Genomic DNA, 23,230 nt, shown 5'->3' with positions numbered 1-23,230 from the left:
AATACCCCCGTTTCATATATATGGTAACTCCAGCTGCATCTCCGATTCTGACGGTTTGACAGTCTCTCTTGTTAGAAGGTAACACTACTGGTCCTCTCTAATGTGGTGCATGCTGCCTTTTTAAAGACTTCAACACCGAGACGATAGCCTGCCAGTTCTGGTTGAACCTCACCGCTCCGTGCTGCCGCTACCGACGGCGCTCATCTGTCAGTGAAGGAAGACGCGGAACTACTGGGCCTTCCTCTGGCCAACCTGTCTGACTGCAAACTGCCGTACTCTGCCTGCTGGGTGGGCGCCCTCTCACTGTCGGGTAACGTGCCTGGCCAGCCGCTAGCTATGTGAGCTGCCGGAGTGCTGTGTCTAGCATTCATCGCCGATGGCTGAGCGGCCACCGTGGCCCGATTCCTGTGTGCCAGAGGGCTCAATATTCATTGTAGCAATTGCGTCAACAAAATGTTATTACAGACGTCAATGTTTCACAGACGCCTTTGGGCATAAGATTACGCTCACCAGGCCTTGGAATTCGGCCTCCAATACTTGTGACATCACCACATCACTAGTCCAACCTCTTTGCCCACTGATCTCCTGGCCCAATATGCAAAATGTGTCAACCTAATGATTTGTCTCTCCCCAAAATTAGCAATGTTTCTATTGAATTCAGATTTTTTAGGAGTTCCAAATTTTTATTTTCTCCCCACGTGCTACACTTATCGTCGTGTGGTATATCTATATGTGCAAACATGGGCAGGTTGCGTCTTTTTAAGACTGTGGCTGAGACTATTCGCAGAAAACAGACCATGGCTTGTAGGAAATAACCGCAGGAATTCAGATTGCGATTCATAAAGGAAATACATAAACTCACGCTTATTTGAAGGCAGAACTTCGATAAGAAATGTAGTGGATCTCGAAGAAATGGCAGAGATACTTAGAATACTGTGCAGTCATCATGAATTGCTCAAACAGGTCTGCACCTTGCTGAAAAAATAATCTCGAATTTCAAAGAAAGAAGTAAGGAAACTTTTCTACTTTTCAAGGAGGGAAGGACAATCTGTAAAATGTCTTGAGGCCCTTGCGAATACTGTCTTGCAAGCAAAATCATCATCTCGGAAGATATCTATGAGGAGGCGGAAGGAACAACAAATCTGAGGTCACTTTCCGAATACAGTCTTGCAAGCAAAATCATGATCCCGGAAAATATGCTGCGAGTAGGTGGAAGGTAGAGTCTGTTTCAAAAAAGAAATCCCATGGGCATTGGTAACGTTTGAACCGTTCAAGCCACCATGCACATAAGGAATCCATCCTGCTCTACTGCAATAAGCAGGAGAGATTAATTATATTCCTACGCAGACTGTTTATGGCCAACAGAGAAATACGATTTATTCCTAATGCTTGGAGAACATTAAAGGTTGTTTTCATCCGAAGCCAAGGAAAGCTGATCACACCAAGGATAAGGACATGAGACCCATGAGCTTGTCTTTCTTTTTCCTAAAGATATTACAAAAATGTGCACGTTAAGGATAAGAGGTTAACTAAGGTTCCGCTACCTGAAAACCAACAAGCATAGGGAAAAAGCACTCATCATTAAGAAATTTCTCTTTATATCTACCTGGAGATCAAGGTGGCTTTTAGCAATAGGATCTACGAATCTATGGTTAGAGCTTCAGAAGGGCGTTGCTTAGGTCCAACATGAGTAACGAAAGGGAGAATGAGAAAATGGTGATCAAGACCCCCAGAGGGTTTGCGAAAGGAGGGGTTTTATTCCCAGCACATTAGAACCTAGTGGTCAAGGAACTGGTTGTGTATTTAGTGCTTACGTGTGCTCAACGGCGAGGTTATCAGAAGGAACTAAATATTAGAGATTGTTTTTGTCAAGGATACGCAGAGAATTTAGTCTCAGCAGTACGTGAAAAATTTGCTAATACTATTAGAACAATGCCACAATGGGCACAGAACATTGTGCAAAACTGCTGCAGGAAACAGGATGTAAGGGACAGTCCCAAGAAAACTGTTTTAGTAGCCGTTCACGAAGTAGCATATCCAGGCAACGTTTTAGAATCTCAGGCTCTTAGAAGGAACTCTACAAGTAGAGGGAGGACTGAAGTCTATCGTGGACCTCTCACATAATACCCAAAAGGTACTGTCAAGTGCACTAGAAGAGCCTACAATAAAAACTGGAATTTTAACCCTACGAGTACGTAGTGATGTCCTACAAAGGATTAGCAACAAATACATATATAAAGCAAGTATGTTAAAAACAATTGTACAAAGATTGAACAGCAGAAGTAAAATTGGTTATGTTTTCCATAATAATGCAATTTGGTTGTCTCACTATTTATGATCTGTATAATTACACTAGTTAACAAATTTCAACTTTTTTTCTGCATCTGGTTTGTAAATGGGTGAATTTACCTAATTTCGGGGTGCTGAATACACTGGTCAAATCAGTTTTTCTCTATGACGTCACATTTCCTAGATACAAAGCAGACAAAATAGGTTAATAAGGAAAATTGACACATCTTAAGTCAAACAAGAATACACATCAGAACGTTGGAAATCAATACTATTTTATATGTATATATGGGAATGCTGCTAATAAAATGTCCAAATTAGTTCAGAAGATATTTTCACCTTCAATCATCTTTGGTTTTTTAAAAATGCGGCTACGGAGCTCTTCGTTTGTTTGCCTTTTCCTAACAACACCCCAGCAGTAGTCACCCATCATCGAATGGTTCCAATGGCCTTAGTAACGGTGTTCCATGGTAAGAATGCCTTGGTGAAAGCGTTCACCATAATCATCGCTTACGGATCTCAAACTTTCCAGGAAGAAATCAATGTGAGAATGTAAAAAGTGAATTTTAAGTGACATTCTACACCCCATGTTCTTATAGTTGTCCAACAGCTCATTCACAATGGTGACATAGTTTTTGTTTTTTCTGTTACCCAAAAAGCCCTTCACAATTGCTTTAAAAGAAGACCAAGGAGCTAACTGGATATCTGTGAGTTTGGTATCAAAGGCTGGAGCTTTCAACAATTTTCTTATTTGTAGTCCAACAAATATACCCTTTTCAGCTTTGCCTCACTTAATTTGGGAAACTTTTCTTTTAAGTGATTGAAGGCCTCACCATTTTTATCCAGAGCTTTTACAACGTTCTTGATTAGGCCCAACTTGATATGAAGGGGAGGCAAAATGATTTTATCGGGTTCAACCAATGGGGTACTGTTCACATATATGTTTGCAGGAACATATGAGTTCCTTATAGGCAATTCCTTGACTGTATAGTGGTTCTTGGTGTCACAGCTGTCCCAAAGGCACAAAAAGCAGCAGTATTTCGTGAATCCAGCCTGTGAACCTATAAGGAGTGCAACAACTTTTAAATCACAGCAAAGCTGCCATTCATGACGCTTATAGTTGATTTTCTCAAGCAGCAAAGCCATTGTTTCATAAGTTTCTTTCTGTCTACTGCGTAAGCCAAAGGTACCGATGGAAATGCATTGTCATTGTGCAGTAGTACTGCTTTCAATCTGGTTGTACTGGAGTCAATAAATAGTCGCCACCCCTGTGGATTATGTTGTACACCTAGCTGCATCAACAGACCATTGACATCTCTACATAGATTGAATTCTGCATATCGAAATATTGAGCGAAGGAAGCACCTCTTGATCTGAAACAGGAAATATTCCTGGTGCTAGAAGATTGATTAAATAGTGAGGCGAAGTGTCATGATATTGAGGGCAGTACTCTTCTATATGTTCAATACTTTCTGATTCACTTGTCATGGGGTCTGGTTCCGTGGCTTTCAAGTTATAGACAGGAAAAGGCAACCCCTCATCATGGGTCACAGGAAAATCCACTGAAGATACATTTGGATACTTTATTTTATGCCTAGTTTTGATTGAATGTCCCAAAATATTTGTATGACAAAAGTAACAGTGTGAATAATGGTCTTTAGGCTGACACCAGCGACTCGGTTAAAGTTGTAGTACAGGTTATGCAGGCAATATGAGGGGCAAAATTTTTATCTTGACCACCAACAGGACAATCAGAATACACTTTATATGACTTCTTAACCAAATCAGTGATTGTTTTTCTTTGGGCTCATGAAGTGAATTTCGCACCACATAAGAAAAGTTGTTGGGGTGGTTTACTAGTTGCCATTTTTCTTACTGTAAGTTTTAAACACAAAAAGTTTGCATATCTTTCACAGGGAACACTCACTGAGGATCTCTTTCACACCACTGGATTACCACACCAACCATTTACTGACGATCTGTAGATCTTCTAGCTCTCTACTGCAAATCAAAACCAAGCAGTTAAACGTCAAAACAGAAGAACAGAAAAAAGTGAAATCCGGAATACGAAAAATAAAATACCTTTAAAAACTCAAAAATGGTACGTGCTAGGTATATTCGGATCCCACACACCAGAATACGTACTAGTTGATGTATCACATCCCAGGTGCAAAATGGCTGTTGACTAGTGTTATGAAATATTGCAAAATACTCTTCGCTGTTTACCGACTGTACTGGAGGTATATTTTATTCTATTCCTTTTAGTTTGAAATCATTTCTCTAACTCTATTTTGTATTTGTCACTTTATTGTTGATCTGAAAATGACCCTAGTTGGCTGCAATTAGTTATTTGGTTAATGATTATCCAAACTTGTGAATATGCCAAATGTTTCTCTATACAATAATTTCTCATATATGTGATGGCTATTAACAACAGAAATGTTGCTTCTTCCAAAAAGATGATGGATACGTTTCAAGGATTTCTCGTTCGAGTGCTAAAAAGATTTATTTATAAAATCCAGCACCTTCCTGGGCGGCTTTCTCGACAGAAACGACCTGCCGGAGCATTTACAGCCATCCAATAGAATGTCTGACTGAAGAATGATTCAATCTTCCAACATCCCAGTAACTGCAGAACGCCTGTCACAAAAGTTCATGATCATTTAACAAGCAGTTGAGAGGTACACACATATGAGACTGTCTGACAACTCAGGAAGTCACCATTCCCTTATTAACGTTAAACTGAAAGTTTCTACGTATATTTTCGTGTGAAGTTAAATCCTTATGTATTGTTACCTAAACCTAAGTCCGAGACTTTTTGTATATTATTGCGCGACATCTCTATAAGTATGAGATATTTGCTAGTTACACATGCGTAATGAGACAGACACTAGCGTTATTACCGTAACAGAATTATCAAAATTCAGCAATTAGAGCATTTCGCGTGAGATAATTCAGAAACCACAGATACATTGAGGAATACCGAGATATAAATTTGTGAAGAGACAATATGTGGGGATTTGAAAACTCTATCTCGACAAAGGAAGCCGAAAAAGTCGGCATTGTAAGCGGAAACATCGTAGGAACAACACCTACTTGTTTTGATTGGCGTTTGAAGAGGAGTAAACATTAATGACAACTATTGACTCTGTCGGAGAGCTACAGTACGGCGTTGATGTGTTCTACAGCCATGAAACAGCATTACCTGCATTGACGTCATACATTTAGGGGTGGAGGACGGGGAGATGTGGGCCTCCGCTTGCAGATGAACGCCAGGCAATATTGGACAATTCCTTGCTACCTGAGCTCTGGCACATTTCATTTCCAACGAGACAGAACTCCCGTTCATAAAGGGAGTGCCATAACGTAATGCTTTTGACAAAATGAGTGCGTGGAAAATCGAATAGCCGGCCCGGAGATTAGCTTTCGACCCAATTGAGTCCCTCAGGAACAGCTTACAGCTCACGTCTAGCAAGCGCTTATTGAACGGTCTGCATTTTGAAGAACTGATGAAGTAGAATACATGCAGACAATTAGATAATTAAATGGAAAGCTCCCTAGATTAACGACGCCTATGCTTGAGGCGAAATAATGAACTATGTTTGTCTGACACCGTAACAGCTCAGATGAAAGAGTTTGTTGCAGAACCCTGCTAACAATGACAACGAGATTGCAGAATTAACAATAAACTAAGTGGAAGGATGCAAATAGAGTCAATGAACAACCTTGGAAATTAATGATAAAATGTACAGAGCAGTAAAACCGTAACCATTTTGTAAGCAGCCCGGCAGACGTATGGCTGGTTGTACGCGTATACACAATATGGTGACTGCTGTTGATCAGTGTCTGTAATTTCCACTCGCCTAACCTGCCACCACAGATTCAGTCGCGTACTCAGTAGCAGGCGTTGCTGTAATTAACGCTGGCAGGGCTGGGGAAAGGGCACCCTAGAATATCACTCCCACAACACTCTAGTAAATCTGTGCATCGGTTGAGGCCAGAAAAACATACGCAAAACGTGGGTTGCACTATTCACAGTATATAACTATTCGTGCTTTAATTGTTGTTTATCAGTGTATGTGTATTCTTCATCCTCATACAGTCTATTGGTAATGGTTGTGCAAGACATAGTTCTTGTTCAGGAGGCACGCGTAACTGTTGTGGTCGAACAGAATAAAGCCTCATCCACCATTCAGTATAAAATGGCACATATACATCTCGTGGGTTTCATGTGATGAATTTAAAGACTGCAGTCGATAGCGGGTCTCTGGCCCCAAAGTTTTTGTGACTATGTGCAATGTAAAGTCAAAACCTGTCTTCATAGCTCAGCAGTTATTTCCTAAGCAGTTTCCAAAAGACGCCCACAGTCACAACTGAAATCGGAAATGTTTATGCAGTGTTGCCAATCTACGTTTGCTTGGTATTCCCGAAAATTATTTGTACTGCAGATCTGCGCGACCTACCACAATATCAGCTCAACCTCGAGTGACGCTTGACGTTTATGCAAAATGCATAAAATGTATTGCGAATAAGGACTACCACCAGTTGTATAATGGGGTGACGACAATGAAAATTTGTTTCGGACTGGGACTCGAACCCGGATTTCCCGCTTATCGCGAGCTGGCGCCTTATCATTAGGCAATCATTTTGCTGTTGTTGTGGTCTTCAGTCCTGAGACTGGTTTGATGCAGCTCTCCATGCTACTCTATCCTGTGCAAGCTTCTTCATCTCCAAGTACCTACTGCAACTTACATCCTTCTGAATCTGCTTAGTGTATTCATCTCTTGGTCTCCCTCCGCGATTTTTACCCTCCACGCTGCCCTCCACTACTAAATTAGTGATCGCTTGATGCCTCAGAACATGTGCTACCAACCGATCCCTTCTTCTAGTCAAGTTGTGCCACCAATTTCCCCTCTCCCAAATTCTATTCAATACCTCCTCGTTAGTTATGTGATCTACCCATTTAATCTTCAGCATTCTTCTGTAGCACCACATTTCGAAAGCTTCTATTCTCTTCTTGTCCAAACTATTTATCGTCCATGTTTCACTCCCATACATGGCTACACTACATACAAATACTTTCCGAAACGACTTCCTGACACCTAAATCTATACTCGATGTTAACAAATTTCTCTTCTTCAGAAACGCTTTCCTTGCCATTGCCAGTCTACATTTTACATCGTCTCTACTTCGACCATCATCAGTAATTTAGCTCCCCAAAAAGCAAAACTCATCTACTACTTTAAATGTCTAATTTCCTAATCTAATTCCCTCAGCATCACCCGACTTAATTCGACTACATTCCATTATCCTCGTTTTGCTTTTGTTGATGTTCATCTTATATCCTAATTTTTTTAGCAGTATATATTTTATTTATAATTTATAACAAATTTACTGTTGTAAGTTACCAAAAGGCACCATTTTGTAATTTTTCAAAGTTGCGAAAGTATACAGCATTACTGTCATTTCTCTGTTAGTATGATTTTGTTTGTGGACTGTTCCTATTTCCTCTTCTTAGGTGTATTTTATTACGTAATTCGCGGTATTTTATAAGAAATAAAGTTTTTTCTTCCTGTGTTTTAAATAAGGGAACTAAGCTACACATTTACATAAACTCGGGATTTCGTTTAAAAAGTAACTGTTTGGGGTTTTCCTTTTTAAACATTCTTATTTTTATAAAAAGTGTATGGATAGGCCAAATTTTTCCTTTTTCCAGTTGTTTCTGACAGTTAGTACCTTTCTTGGTGCAAGTACTGTTTGAATTCGGTTACAGACTCACCTTTATCGTTGATGACACAGTTTATTTAGGAGTGCATAAGCCACGTGATTTTTCTCGTCTCTGAAACCGTGAACGTTTTGAGATTTGTAAACGTTTTCTCCTTGGAGTTAATTTCAGACGTTGTCGCTAATAGCGTTGCACACTTAAGTTAATCCACTTCCAAAAGTCTAGGATTTGTGAGCACCCTACTGTTTGGTGCAGCGCTGTGTCAGTCAAACCACAATGTTCACAGTGAGGGTTTCCCTTGAGTCTCGGGTGGTGTCGCCGTGATGCTGTCGGAAACAGATCATTTAAGAACATGTGATCGTCCGAGCGCACCGTTCAACTTACACTGGCATCTGAAAAAAGTAGGACACACTTGCTTCTAGCTAATATCTTTGCTTTTTGTTTGGCTGGCTGGTGTGTGGACTGTTTCTTTCTGTAGTTCTCCCATAACCTTTTTCATGGCGAAGTTCTTTTATTTGGGCGTTTTTCTACAATTCCCGGCCGGCAGCTGTAGTCGAGCGGTTCTTGGCACTTCAGTCTGGAACCGCGCTTCTGCGGCGGTCGCAGGTTCGAATCCTGCCTCGGGCATGGATGTGTGTGATGTCCTTAGGTTAGTTAGGTTTAAGTAGTTCTAAGTCTATGGGACTGATGACCTCAGATGTTAAGTCCCATAGTGCTTAGAGCCATTAGAACCATTTCTACAATTCCTGTTGCGATTTTAATAGTGTGAGTACTATACATCGTTGAGTTCTACTTCTTGCGGTAATTCCACACGCGGCCTTCAATAAATCCGACTGACTTCTGGTTGATTCAAGGATTTAGTAAGATTTTTAACTATGAGGGTAGTGCATTTTTTCTCTCAATCTATTAAGCCTAATACATCTCTATTTGACGGTTTGTTTACCGGCATCTGGCAACACAGTGTAGCATTCCTTTCCAAATACTACTTACTTTGTGTTATGCCTTACCGCAGGTCTTGTCATGGGGAAAGCCTCATCAAGGAAGTCCACCGCAAGAGCGTCTAGAGAAGTGATTCCACTGGAGGTCTTCCGTTGCCTTTCACGGATGATGATGAAATAATAATGAGGACAACACAACACCCAGTCCATGAGCGGAGAAAATCTCCGATCCAACCGGGAACCGAACCCGAGCGCCTTGGCGTGACAGACTGCCGCGCTGACCAATCATCTATCGGGGCGGACCCCTTCTAGATGAACCACCCTTATTTTCTTTATTTGAGCAATATATTGTCGCTCTGTGGGCATTATTTGAGCTGTATTGCTACGTTTTTTAAATGACCAGCACACTGACATACTGAATCCGTTGAACAATATTTAAGTTCCTAGTACTGTTCGCTATTAAGGCACCTCTTACTTTCTCCACCACTGATTTGGAAGAATCCTCAACAAGTTCCTTCACATTCTTCTTCAGTTTAACGCCGGGCAATTCCTTATCGTCGCATTCTCTGATGGGATGTGGCCTGAGTTGCGACGTTTTGTTTAACCATAGGAGCCAGGTTTTGTTGTTTATTGTCGCTCCCGTTGCTTCCTTATAAAAATCCATTATTTCTAATATCTTCCCAGTGTCTTGATGCTGCACGAATGCAATTGTTATATCGTCGACAGAAACGTTAACGGCGAATTTTTGTGCACCAACATCTATTCCAGAGATCTGGTTGGTGATTGAACGGATCATTGGCTCCACTGAAATTATAAATAATATCATGGATAACGGGCATCCCTGCCGGACTGAGCGCTGAATAGAGAATTTTCCCGTGAAGATGCCGTTTATTTATATTTTGGAGACCACTGGATTCCGGTTAGGAAGTAGCAAATATATTGTGGCCTATGGGAAGTTACAGCTTTGCATCAAATTCCTTAAACATTGGTGACTGACTTTGTCAAAGGCATTTTCTAGGTTGGTGTTCAACAATCCCATTGTTCCGGTTTGGTACATACACGAGAAGAAGGTTGTGTCTCTCAGATAGCAGAGTCCATCAATGATCTTCCTGTTGGGAACATTACACGTTTGACCGGACCCGATTATCTCTGGAAGAGTTTCTCTTAGTTTTGCGACTATTATGCGCGCCATTATATTTGAGTCGCCACATAAGGAAGTTATTGCCCTATAATCAGTTATTCTTCTTGGTTTCTGAGTTTTTGGTGCAAGGACTCCAACTCCTGTTTCATTTTCTGAATAAATTTGACCCAGTCTTTAATTCTCTTTAATAACCTACGTGAATTCCGCTTCGACAACTGACCAGAATACTTTGCAAAATCCATTTCCAGACTCCTGTTTGCTTGTAACTGCTTTATAACGTCTGCAGTTTCTTCTTCGGATACGGGTTCTATCAGCTTAGTGACATTTTCGTTGGTGAGGGAAGTCGTGCAGCGTTATAGCAAACTTTCGGCCCTGGTATGACGTAATGGTTGTTCTCCGAACAGTCTCTGGTAATGGTTCTTAATATCTTCCACATTAATAATTTGTTCATAATGCGGGGCCACAGTCATAATGTATTTCTTTAAAGTCAGTATCGCCATTAGACTGTTGTTTATTTACAATGTTACATTTACACTTACACAATCTTGATATCGGCTTTAAAGTGCCTTTATCAAGCGTTTTCTGAAAGCAGATTAGACAATAACAGTGAAATACATAACAAGTGATATAACCATTTAAGAATCCATATTTATAATGCTTACTTACAAGTGTTATAAATTGCCTAAGATGCCATACTGTCGTATGAAAATACAATATTAGACACATTGTCTAAGAGACGATATTTCTGGCAGAGCCTACTGCTTTGTACACGTATCCTCCTCTCTGTTCTCTCTACCCATCTTCTCCTCTACCCTATCTCTGTCCATTTCCATTCCCCTCTCTCTCTGTCCATCGCGTTCTCCTCGCTCTTATCTCCTCCTCCCTGTTCTTTCTTCCTTACGCCTGTGTTGTTTCCCCCTCCCCCCTAACAACTTCTTTACCCATCTCCTTCACCCATTCTCTCAGTCCATTTCCCCCTTCCCACACTTCTCCCCAAGTCCTTTTTCCATCTCCTCTTTCCTCTCTGTTCATATCCTCACCTCTCTCTACTCTACCTTCTCTTGCCCTCTCCCTGTTGCTTCCCTCTTTCATCCTCTCTCCGTCTGTCCATGTCCTTCTCCCTCCTCCGATTACCTCCTCCTCCTTCCACCTCTCTGTGTCCACCGGCTATGTCCCCCCATCCCAATGCAAGTTAGGCGGTCCTTACAGCCGAACTACTTCTTTCCAGACAGTAAGCAATATGCGTAGCAAGTTTGGTTCAAATCGATCCAGTGGTTTAGGAGGAGATGTGGAACATACATGAACACACACTTACATCCCTTTTTATATACACTGAGGTGACAAAAGTTCTGCGATATCTCCTAATATCAAGTAGGACGTGCTTTTGCCCAGCGTTGCGCAGCAAATTGACGTGACATGGACTCAGCAAGTCGTTGGATATCCCTTGCAGGAACACTGAGATGTGCTGCCTCTATAAGGGTCCATAACTGCGGAAGTGCTGCTGGTGCAGGATTATTTACACCAACTGAACTCTTGTCAAATAAATGATCGAGGGATTGATGTCGGGCCGCCGGCCGCGGTGGTCTCGCGGTTCTAGGCGCTCAGTCCGGAACCGCGCGACTGCTACGGTCGCAGGTTCGAATCCTACCTTGGGCATGGATGTGTGTAGTGTCCTTAGGTTAGTTAGGTTTAAGTAGTTCTAAGTTCTAGGGGACTGATGACCATAGATGTTAAGTCCCATAGTGCTCAGAGTCATTTCTTTTTTATGTTGGGCCTTATGGGTCGTCAATTTATTCGCTCTGATTGTCCAATGGCGGACAGTTCTGGCACGGTGACCAGGTCCATTGTCATCTATAAAAAATTAATCGTTGTTTGGGAAGATGAAGTCCATAAATTGCTGCAGATGGTCTCCAAGAAGCCGAACATAACCATTTCCAATCAATCATTGGTTCAGTACGACTGGAATACCCAGTCCATTCCACGCAAACACAGCCCTAAACATTACCGAGCCACCACCAGCTTGCACAGTGACTTGTTGACAACTTGGATCCATGGCTCCGTTGGATCTGCGCCACAGTCGAAATCTAGCATCAGCTCTTATCAGTGAAATCCGGACTCATCTGACCAGACCACGGATTTCCAATAGTCTAGGGTCTAACCAACAGTGTGACCAGTCCCGGAGAGGCGCTCTAGGCGATGTCGTGCTGTTAGCAAATGCAGTCGCGTCGGTCGTCTAGTGCCATAGCCCGTTAACGCCTAATTTCACCGCTCTGTCCTAGCGGGTACATTCGTCGTATTGAAAGGTATGTGCTAAGGTCTGATAAGGGTAGCTCCAGAAAATAGTCGGTAGTTGCCAACCGTAAATTGGAACGAGTATAATATCTTTGAGTAGGAGGCTCTTTGATGGTTAAGAGAGCCGGGCGCGTGCAGCAAAAGAACCGGGGAGTCGCAGGTAGGTGCCCGAAAGAAGCAGATGTGTGCAGACAGCTTTAAGGGAGGAGTCGCAGGTAGGTGTCCGGAGAAAGCAGACGTGTGGTGACAGCTGTAGGGTAGGTCGCGCTTACTGCCCCAGACCAAACGTTAGCACGTAAACGAGAAAAGATATATAATGATTTCAAACTGGTTTTGTTAGATAATGTTCAGAGTGAGGATTTATATGTCCAAGGTTTGACACAGAAAGCGTTTGGTAAAATTTTTTGCAAGAGTGTTTCGTGCTACGGTAGGTTTTGTGTACGACCTAAAATTTTAGCAATATATATATTGAGATAAACATTGTGTTTAAATCTAACAGCCTCAATCATAATCCAAATCCTTTGCTTAAATTGAATATGAAAATGAGTAGTAGAGTAAAGTTAACCAAGTAAACATCAGGGCCAAAAGTTAATTTTCCAGTACTATCTTAATGCCATTGTACAAACGGGATTATTCTCTTAAGTTTTATTGCTGAGTCAAATACATGTTGCATTTCTGGCAAAATGGAGGAGTGCTAGAAACAAGTTCACAGACGCAGTCAGATGTAGGTTTGTTGAATAATTAATTTAGAACAATCTTATCAATGATACATTCACTTGGCGACCCTAGAACAATCTTATCACTGATACTTTTACAATTTTTGTTAGATACTTTCGGTATGTACCGAACTGATTTCTGCGGTTATTTCACGCGATGCTGCTTGTCTGTTAGCACAGGCATCTCTACGCAAACGCCACCTCCCGTGGTCGTTAAGTGAAGGCCGTCGGCCACTGTGTTTTCGGTGGTGAGAAGTAATGCCCGAAATGTAGTATTCTCGGCACACTCTTGACCCTGTGGACTTCGGAATATTGAATTCCCTAACGATTTCCCAAAATGGAATGTCCCATGCGTCTTTCATATAACATTCCGTGTCCAAAATTTGTTAATTCCCGTCGTGCAGCTACAACCATGTCGGTAACATTTTCACATGAATTAGCTGATTACACGTGACAGCTCCGTCAATGCACTGCCCTTTTGTACCTTGTGTACACTATACTACTGCCATCTATAAAAGCATATCGCTATCCCATGACTTCTTTCACCTCAGTGTATGTAAGCGATAGAGATAGATATGATGCGTATGACAGATCTAAACGACTATGAACCCGTGAGCTTTTTTGGCTGGTAATGAAAAATTCCCGCATCCCGTGTTCGAAACCAGCCACTGCTCAAATTATCAATAACAATGGCGAGTGAAGACTTCTGGCATAAAAAGCCACCGTCGCTCTGCCAACGCCCTTGTCAGACCGCCGAAAGAGCACTCTCTTGACTTTGGGTTGGCAATTGCCCCAAAACGGCGGAAGAATCAGCGATGGTCATCGTCATGAGGATTCAGAAGGGAATGGACATCACTTCATTAAAGATTCATAAAGTTATCGACAGGTATGCGGTCTGTGACTGAAATAGGGTCGTGATGAATCTTCATTTGCAACAGTTTTCGGATTATTCCGCCGTTCGGATCTCTTCGACGGGGTAACATAGCAGTGGTGGCCATAAGAAAAAGATGGAGTAATCAATGAAAGGATAACGTTCTACGAGTTGGAGCATTGAACGGAAGTAATTGTAACGTAGTAGGAAACCAGAAAATTTCAAAATATAAACGCAAAGACTCAGTCTAGACATACTGGAGGTTACTGAAGTGAAATGGAACGAAAATAAGGATTTTGGTCAGGCGGGTATAGGGTAATATCAAGAATAGCAGAAAGTTGTAAAACGGAAGTAGGATATGTCACGAATACAGAAGTAGGGTAGGCAGTGAACTTTTGTAAAGAGTTCAGTCATAGGATTGTTGTCATAAGATGCGACAGCAATCCAGCACCGATAACGACAAATCAAGTATCATGCCGAAGTCGCAAGCAAAAGAAGAAGAGACAGAGAAAGTTTATGAGGATTGAAACGGCAGGGTATCTTGAAGTGGGTGAGTGGGAAGTGTTAGTGGTTTTATTGGACAGTTCAGTTAACCATTTATTAACAAGAGACCAAATCTTAACATCTGATGACAACAGTGTGATCATAAAGTACACTCTATCACATTTGGCCATAAGAGAATAAAAGTTGACGATACAGCTTAAGTTGAAATATACTTACTGACCTGTAAATATAAGGCAATCGATATTTGGCCTTGCAACTGGTAGCAAAATATGCGTGACTATAATGTCTCATGGCATTACATAGGAACTCTAACAAAACACAGACGGGCATACAATGAAAAAACACTGATTCACCGAAGGTGATGACAAAACTGAATGAAAATGAGGAATATAGAAACAAAGACAATTTTTACATATGTTTAAATTTACGGTTACTGCAGCTTTACAGACAGTGATACCTTGTGCTTGTGAATTTTACGTCAGTTATATTAACATTAACGCAATTAACACATTAAACTATGCAGAATCAAATAGTGGCACATTTACAAGCAGGTAAGAAATTCCTTAAAATAAATATCTAAGAAAAAACTCTGCAAAAAAAAGGACTTACGTGATACGTAAAACAATTAATGTAACACATCCAATCTTCACATAGCCACAACCGGAGATTAATAACTTAACTTGATAGAACCGTCTAATACATAATCTCAGCTCTTTTTAGTTTTTGAATCATGAGTCAGCTGACTGGTTTGATGCGGCCCGCCACGAATTCCTCTCCTGTGCCGACCTCTTCATCTCAGAGTAGCACTTGCAATTTACATCCTCAATTATTTGCTGGATGTATTCCAATCTCTGCCTTACTCTCCAATTTTCGCCCTCTACAGTTCCCTCTAATACAATGGAGGTCATTCCTTGATGTCTTAACAGATGTTCTATCATCCTGTCCCTTCTACTTGTCAATGTTTTCCACATATCTCTTTCCTATCCGATTCTGCGCAGAACCTACTCATTCCTTACATTATGAGTCCACATAATTTTCATCATTCGTCTGTAGCACGACATCTCAAATGCTTCGATTCTCTTCTGTTTTGGTTCTCTCATAGTTCTTGTTCCACTGCCATACAATGCTGTGCTTCAAACGTACATTCTCAAACATTTTTTCCTCAAATTAAGACACATGTTTGATTCTAGTAGACTTCTCTTGGACGGGAATGTCCTCTTCGCCAGTGCTAGCGAGCTTTTTATGTCCTCTTTGCTCCATCCATCATGGGTTATTTTGCTGCCTAGGTAGCACAATTCCTTAACTTCACCTATTTCGTTATTATCAATCCTGATGTTAAGTTTCTCGATGTTGCCAATCTGCTACTTCTCATAACTTTCGCATTTTTCGATTTATCCTCAGTCGATGCTCTGTACTCATTAGACTGTTCATTCCACTGAGCAGATCATGTAATTGTTGTCCACTTTCACTCAGGATTGCAATGTCATCATCGAATACTGATACTCTTTCACCTTGAATTTTAATTCCACTTCCGAACCTTTCTTTTATTTACGTCATTGATTCTTCGATGTATAGAGTGAACAGTAGGGGAGAAAGACTACATCCCTGTCTTAAACCCTTTTTAATCCTAGCACTTCCTTCTTGGTCGTCCACTCTTATTATTCCGTCTTGGCTCTTTTACATACAGTGTATTAGCCGTCTCTCCCTACACCTTACTCCTAATCTCCTATATTTCGAATGTCTTTCGCCGCTTTACATAATCGAAAGCATTTTTAAGGTCGACAAACCATATGAACCTGTCTTGATGTTTCGTTAGTCTTACTTACCTTGCCAGCTGCAACGTCAGAATTGCCTCTCTGGTGCCTTTCCCTTTCCTAAAGCCAAACTGGTCGTCAGCTAGCACATCTCCAATTTTCTTTTCCATGCTTCTGTATGTTATTCTTATCAGAAACTTGGCTGCATGAGCTCTTAAGCTAATTGTGCGAGAATTCGCGCACTTGGCAGCTCTTGCAGTCTTCGGAATTGTGTGGATGATATTTTTCCAGAAGTGAGGTGGTATGTCGCCAGACTCATGTATTCTACGCACCAACGAGAATAGTCGTTTTGTTGCCACTTCCCCCAATGACGTTAAAAATGGTTATGGAATGTTATCTACCCCCTCTGCCTTACTAGACCTTAAGGCCTCCAAAGCTCTCTTAAATTCTGACTCAAATAGTGGATCTGCTATCTGTTCTAAATCTACTCCTCTTTCTTCTTCTATCACGTCAGACAAACTTACTAACAGAGGCCTTCAGTGTACTCTTTCCACCTATCCGCTCTCTCCTCTGCATTTAACACAGGAATTTCCGATGCACTGTTAATGTTACCACCCTTGCTTTTAATTTCACTGAAGGTTGTTTTGACTCTCCTATTTCCTGAGTCAGTCCTTCCTACATACAATTCTTTTTCGATTATTTCTTAGCTTCCCTGCACTTCCTATTTATTTCATTCCTCAGCGACTTGTACTTCTGTATTACTGAATTTTCCTGAACATTTTTATACTTCCTTCTTTCATCGATCAGCTGAAGTATATTCTGTTACCCATGGTTTCTTCGCAATTACCTTCTTTGTAAATATGTTTTTCTTTCCACCTTCTGTGATTTCCCTTTTTAGAGATGTTCATTCCTCTTCAACTATACTGTCTACAGGACTATTCTTTATTGCTGTATTACAGCTTTAGAGAGCTTCAAGTGTATCTCGTCATTCCTTAGTACTTCACTATCCAACTTTTTTGAATACTGATTCTTCCTGCCTAATTTCTTAACTTCAGCCTACTCTTCATCACTACTACGTTGTGATCTGTCTATGTCTGCTCCTGGGTACACCTTAGAATCCAATATCTAATTTCTGAATCTCTGTCTGAATACGACTTAATCGAACAGAAATCTTTCCGTAACATGCAGCCTTTTCCAAGTATACCTCTTCCGCTTGTGATTGTTGCACAGATTATTCGCTATTACTATCTGAAAATTTTTACAGAACTCAGTTAATCTTTCTCCTCTCTCGTTCCTTGTTGCAAGCCCACATTCTCCTGTAATCTTTTCCTCTACTCCTTCCCCTACAACTGCATCCCAGTTCCCCACGACTATTAGATTTTCATCTCCCTTTACATACTATATTACCCTTACAATATTTTCATATACTTTCTCTCTGTCTTCATCTTCACCTTGCGACGTGGCATGTATTCCTGTTGGTGGTGTTGGTTTGCATTCGATTCTGATAAGAACAACCCTCTCAATGAACTGTTCATAGTATCTCACTCTCTGGCCACCTTCGTTTTTTAACGAATCCTACTCCCGTTATACCACTTTCTGCTGTTGTTGGTATTACCTTATACTCGTCTGACCAGAAATCCTTGTTTTCTTTCCATTTGAATTCACTGACCCTTACTATATCTGCACTGAGCCTTTGCGTTTCCCTTTTCAAATTTTCTAGCTTTTCTACCACGTTCAAGCATCTGACATTTGAATTGCCACCTCTGTTTATTGATGGTATAGCCACTGAATTGCTATTTATTTATTTAATGGGATAATAATTATTATTAAAAGGTGGCAATTTTATTTAAGCATTGATTTTACTCTTTCGATTGTTGCGAGTCAGCGGTAGTGCAATGCCGCTCGCTTTGGAAAATACACATTTTATAAGAATTATTTGGTCCAGGAAACACTTTTGCGATCACGGTTGCGATTTAGACGGTATTCGCGTAATTGTACTGATTAAAAGTTATCGTTTCCGAAATACGCAGGTTCAATTAAAGCTGTGTGCACTTTTGCGCGTATAATGAAAATATTCATAACGCGTCGCGTAACAAAAAGAAACATGCGAATCCCAACCGTGATCAGACGAAGAAAATATATGATAACATAAATGTTCTTCGCTGTTATTCAGGACAGGCTCAGATTAGACCTTGCAGTTTTTAGTTATAGGAAATCACAAGGCGTTACACCTTCAAGATATTTCTTTTGATTAAATTGTATTTACCTTCTCTCTCTCTCCTTTTTACAGCCTTTATACCCTCACATCGATTAAGGAACTTTTCCTTCTCTATCGACCAGTACGAGAACAAAATTCAGACTCCACAAAATGTCTTACATCGAACTATTACATGCTTAACCCTTAACAATCGTATATAGTTTCGTAGTACAAACAATGCTAATGTCTTCTGTGCACTAGAAAGACTTTGATACACTGAGCACAAAAATGGAAATAATAAAATTATAATTACATTTTTAATATCATGAATACTTCTTTAAATCATGAAAATAAGGTTTGACATCGTCGTGATATTAATTTTCATCGTTGTAGCACTACATTGCCCCCTTTGGATGTACAGTCACACTTGTTTGACTGGACAGCCAAACAGGCTTATTTTCCTTGTCTGTTCTGTTTAAAGTTCACTGTGTTCTTTCACTTGGAAGCATGTGCTCTGTTTACCTTTAAATCTCAGGGATTTTGAGTTACGCTCCCCCATTCGGGCTAAGGCCAATGGGAAAAACCCCGGAAAAAAACCACCCCGGAGCGAGCACATCTTCCGTACCCTCTTTTTTAATTTTCAACATTTGAGTATTCACTTCGTATGACATTTAATAATGGTACAATTTCGTGATAGTGCTGCTGGTGACGACGGCTGGCGACTTGGCGTACTGCAACACCGATGTCTCGCCCCATCAGGTAAGTGTGCGATGGACTGCGACGACGTGGCAGGGTGCGGCAAGGGATGACGGATGATGTCGGTGCAGTATGCTGCCCTCACCGACACGTGTGCTCAGCATCCCAGCATACAGTCACATGAAATTCAAACAGCAGTATCAGTTCCTTAAATTAACATCTAAATTGCATCATATTTCACGCACTCTTTTACTCAACAAGAAGAATGTGTTGTTTTTTTTTGTGAGGTGTTCGACTGTTTGTGAGTTTCTTTATCATGATGCAAGTCCATTCGTCCTTCCGACGTAATTGTCTATCTGCAATTAAAGGTCCATGTAATCACGTTGCAACACTGATACAGTTCTGCAACGGGTTTAATAATATAGTCAGTAGCAGTTCCCAACACTGTTACGACTCACCACTGTTGCTGACTGATCGATAAAAACACTTGCTCTTGAGTTTTAGTTTGTCTGGAATGTTACGTCCACGCATGTGGTCCCAATAACACTCTGAATATTTGACATTACTAAACACTCGTAGCACAAAATTTGAAAACGAAATCATGGTAACACAACGCACTCATTGAGCGTCCACTTTTGTGTTAAATCCCACTCTTTCGCTAGTGAAATAAAGTTCGTACGCGTAGTGGATAATTTTCACAGGAAGTCTTTGTTCATAGGTCATCTGTGACATGTTCACTTCACCACGTAGTTACTTGATCACAGTTATCAAGTCTGACAAGGTAAAGTCCTTGTGCTACCCACAAGAATATCTTTACACAGTCTAGTTATATAATGATGAATAACTGAATGATTGTACATATCAAATGAAGTACATAATTATAGTCATTTACAATATAAAAGCAAATCTTAAGTCATATATTTTCTCGAAAAGGTGCTCCTGGACTTACAAAGAATTGTGCAGTGATAAACAGAAGTCTGTATATGTTTGTCTGTGTAATGACCTGTTCAGTCATGGACATCATCTTGTTCGACCTGGTTTATAGCTCATGCAAGTCCGAGCACTAACTTACGGTGGAAAATTTGTTAAACCTATACGTAACTCTCGTAAACTTTACATGTTGTAAGTGTATCCTGTACACAGTCTGAAAGAAAAAAAAGAACATAACCTGCTCACCCTAGTGAGTTCAAAATAGTTAACAATCAACAAAATGAGACGTTTATTTTCTAAAGTCACTATATCCTACTGTTGTGTAAAATATGCAGTTCTGTTCACTGTTCGTAGTTTCACACGCATAAGTTCCTGAAAGTTTACTAAATCTCAACAAGTTTGTATTATGTTTGATTAAGTGTCTTAGGGCGGAATCATCTTGAAGCAATTCTTCTTCTCCTTGCTGCAGCTCGGCGTCCTCTTCTCCGTCGAACTGGAGCTGAAATTTTTGCTTACAACTTATTGGTATTCCGAGAGTCTCTTCCTCCAAGCAGTACTGATGCTTTTACTGCTTCCCTTTTCGCGCTGGGTATTGAGTACGTTTGATGGCAGTAAATTTCATGGGGAAACACTTGCATGTCGTACACGCAACCTTTAATTAGTCCAGGGTTTTTCAAAAATACTTTACGATAATTAGTAAGTGTGTCTAATAACTGCTTTTGTTGCAGACTGTCAAGACCAGAGGATTGTTGTACTTTTTCTACTATTTCAGAGAGGTGGATATTCTCCTCGTCCTTCACATCTTCCATGACCGGGAATGTACTGCAATTGAAACTATCTTGAAGCCGCCATAAATGTACGCGAACCGGTTATATCTTTAAAATTTGACAATATTTGCCATGCAATTCTTTGGTATTTACCAAGTCTAACCTGACTCTCGTGTCACCGAAACACATGCTGCATTCACGCTTTGCGAGATCGATTATAGTTTCCGTCTCTCGCAAAATATATAATCCGAGGAGACAGTTCACGGCTAAATTCTTTACAATGAGGAAGGTGCACTCTTTCGCTCCCATTCCAAAATTAATACAAATCCGTGTCTGTTCACGAACTAGTTGGGCTTTCTGACTAATAGCTCCTGTAACTCTAGAATTAGCGATTGGAAAAACCGGAATCTTTCTAACTTTCTTTAAGTGAAGAAAGAACGATTCATTCAGCACAGAAACAGATGCTCCAGTATCTAAAATCACCGTAGTTTGAATACCATAAATATCACAAACTATAGCTGCTTGTACAACTTCCCGTTCAAACAAATTACACTTCATCCGAAAATCTTGACATAATTCCTCTCGTATATCGACTCCGTCATTATATCTTAACATCTGCATAGTTGAACTACGTTGCTGAGCAACATCAACAGAATAATTCCCACACACTGCATCTTTTGCGTCGTTCGACCCGATCGCTGCTGATTCTATGCGACACACATTCTCATTGTTACTACAGCTGGTTGTCTGCACGCTTGGTTGCTCGTTATTACTAACATCATTCATGCAAGTGCCCCCTAGACACCCTGCGACTGACACACGGGAGCAGAATGTCGTCGCATCTAGTTTGACTGACTGGTACTGGTTGATGGTTGCAGTTCACTTACCTCAATGATCTTATATTTTGATTCGGTGGTTGCCATGGCTGCGCATTCATATGCTGCTGCATGTTATTTGCCATATTTGTATTGTACGGGGTTTGTACATGATTGTTGTTGTGATATTGCGGTGGCCTAGGCTGCTGCCATTGCTGTTGTGCATAATTCTGTATTGACCAGTTATGTGGTGGTTGCATGTTTTGCTGATTATTTGAAAAATTACCGTTATTGTAATCGGCGTTAGCTCTAAAATCTCGTTTCCGTTTCTTTGAAAAGTTTCCGTTACTGTTTTGTCCGCTATTGTTCTGTGGATGATAATTGTGATTCGGTGCATTACTGTACTGTCCATTTGTGTTCATATTGTGGTTCTGTCATCCTGAATAATTCGGACTATTCCAATGATTTTGATTCCCATAGTATGTATTTCTATTACTATTGTTCTTGTGGTTTCGCCCGTTGCCATTACTATTACCATTATTCGACGAATTATTCCCATAATGGTGTCTGTCCTCTTCGATAACCAAATCTAAAGAGTCCAGTACAGATAGAAAATGTTCCACGTTGTCTTCAGGAATATGAAACAATTTCTCCTTTAGATCACGCGGTAACTTCTCCTTTAACATCTTTAAAACATCACACTGAGGAATTGGTGTGGATAAATATTTCACTTTGTCCAGATACTTTTCGAAATATATTCCGCAAAGTACCGCCTTTTCTATTAAATGGCTCAGGACTATAAACTTCTTTTCTTAATCGTTCTTGTACTCCACGCGACCAATACTTGTTTAGAAAAGCTTGTTCAAATTCATCGAAGGAGCTGCATTGTTCAGCTTTCTGTGTCGCGAACAACGCTGGCTCACCTTGAATATGGTTAATGGTAAAGACAATTTTCTCCCTTTCGTTCCAACTTTTTGGCATTATTCCGCGGATCCCTTTGATAAACACAGTTGGATGGGGTCCGTTCTTATCATTGGTAAACTTCTGAAACTGAATTCTTCACTAAAGCATCCTGAGTCACCAATGATTGTGTATGGTCCTGACAAACGGATGTTACTCCACGTGTTGGATTGAAATTATTGCCCGTCTGACCCCTACTTTCAGTTAAAGGCGTTTCATAATGATCAGGGTGTGTTCCTGTGATACTAACACGCTCCGGTGAACTGTTATGAGATGTTTGCATACGTGTTTCATTAAGCACTTTCTGCACGTTTTGTAATTCAGTCTGGAGTTCATGTATCTTTGTGTTGTTTTCATGTATCAGTTGTGTTCCTGCTCATTGTAACATCACAGGTAGTTCCTTCTGTATAACAGTACTAATTTGTTTGTCTTTGTCATTTAGCCATGTGTTGAATGTGGTCACAACGCGTTCTTCTTGTTCTTTGCATTTTTGTTCTATTACGTTTCGATTATCAACCGTAAGGTTTTCTATACGTGTACTTATGTTGCGTATTTCTGCTTCCAAAGAAGTGTGTGTTTGTTGTAATTTGTCCACATCCTGGGTTACTTGCTTTACATTCTGTGGTAAGTCATGG

Source organism: Schistocerca serialis, chromosome 1 (genome assembly GCF_023864345.2).
Source record: "Schistocerca serialis cubense isolate TAMUIC-IGC-003099 chromosome 1, iqSchSeri2.2, whole genome shotgun sequence".
Lineage (NCBI taxonomy): Eukaryota > Metazoa > Arthropoda > Insecta > Orthoptera > Acrididae > Schistocerca > Schistocerca serialis.
The sequence above is the reverse complement of the archived record's forward strand: the minus strand, read 5'-3'. Positions refer to the sequence as shown.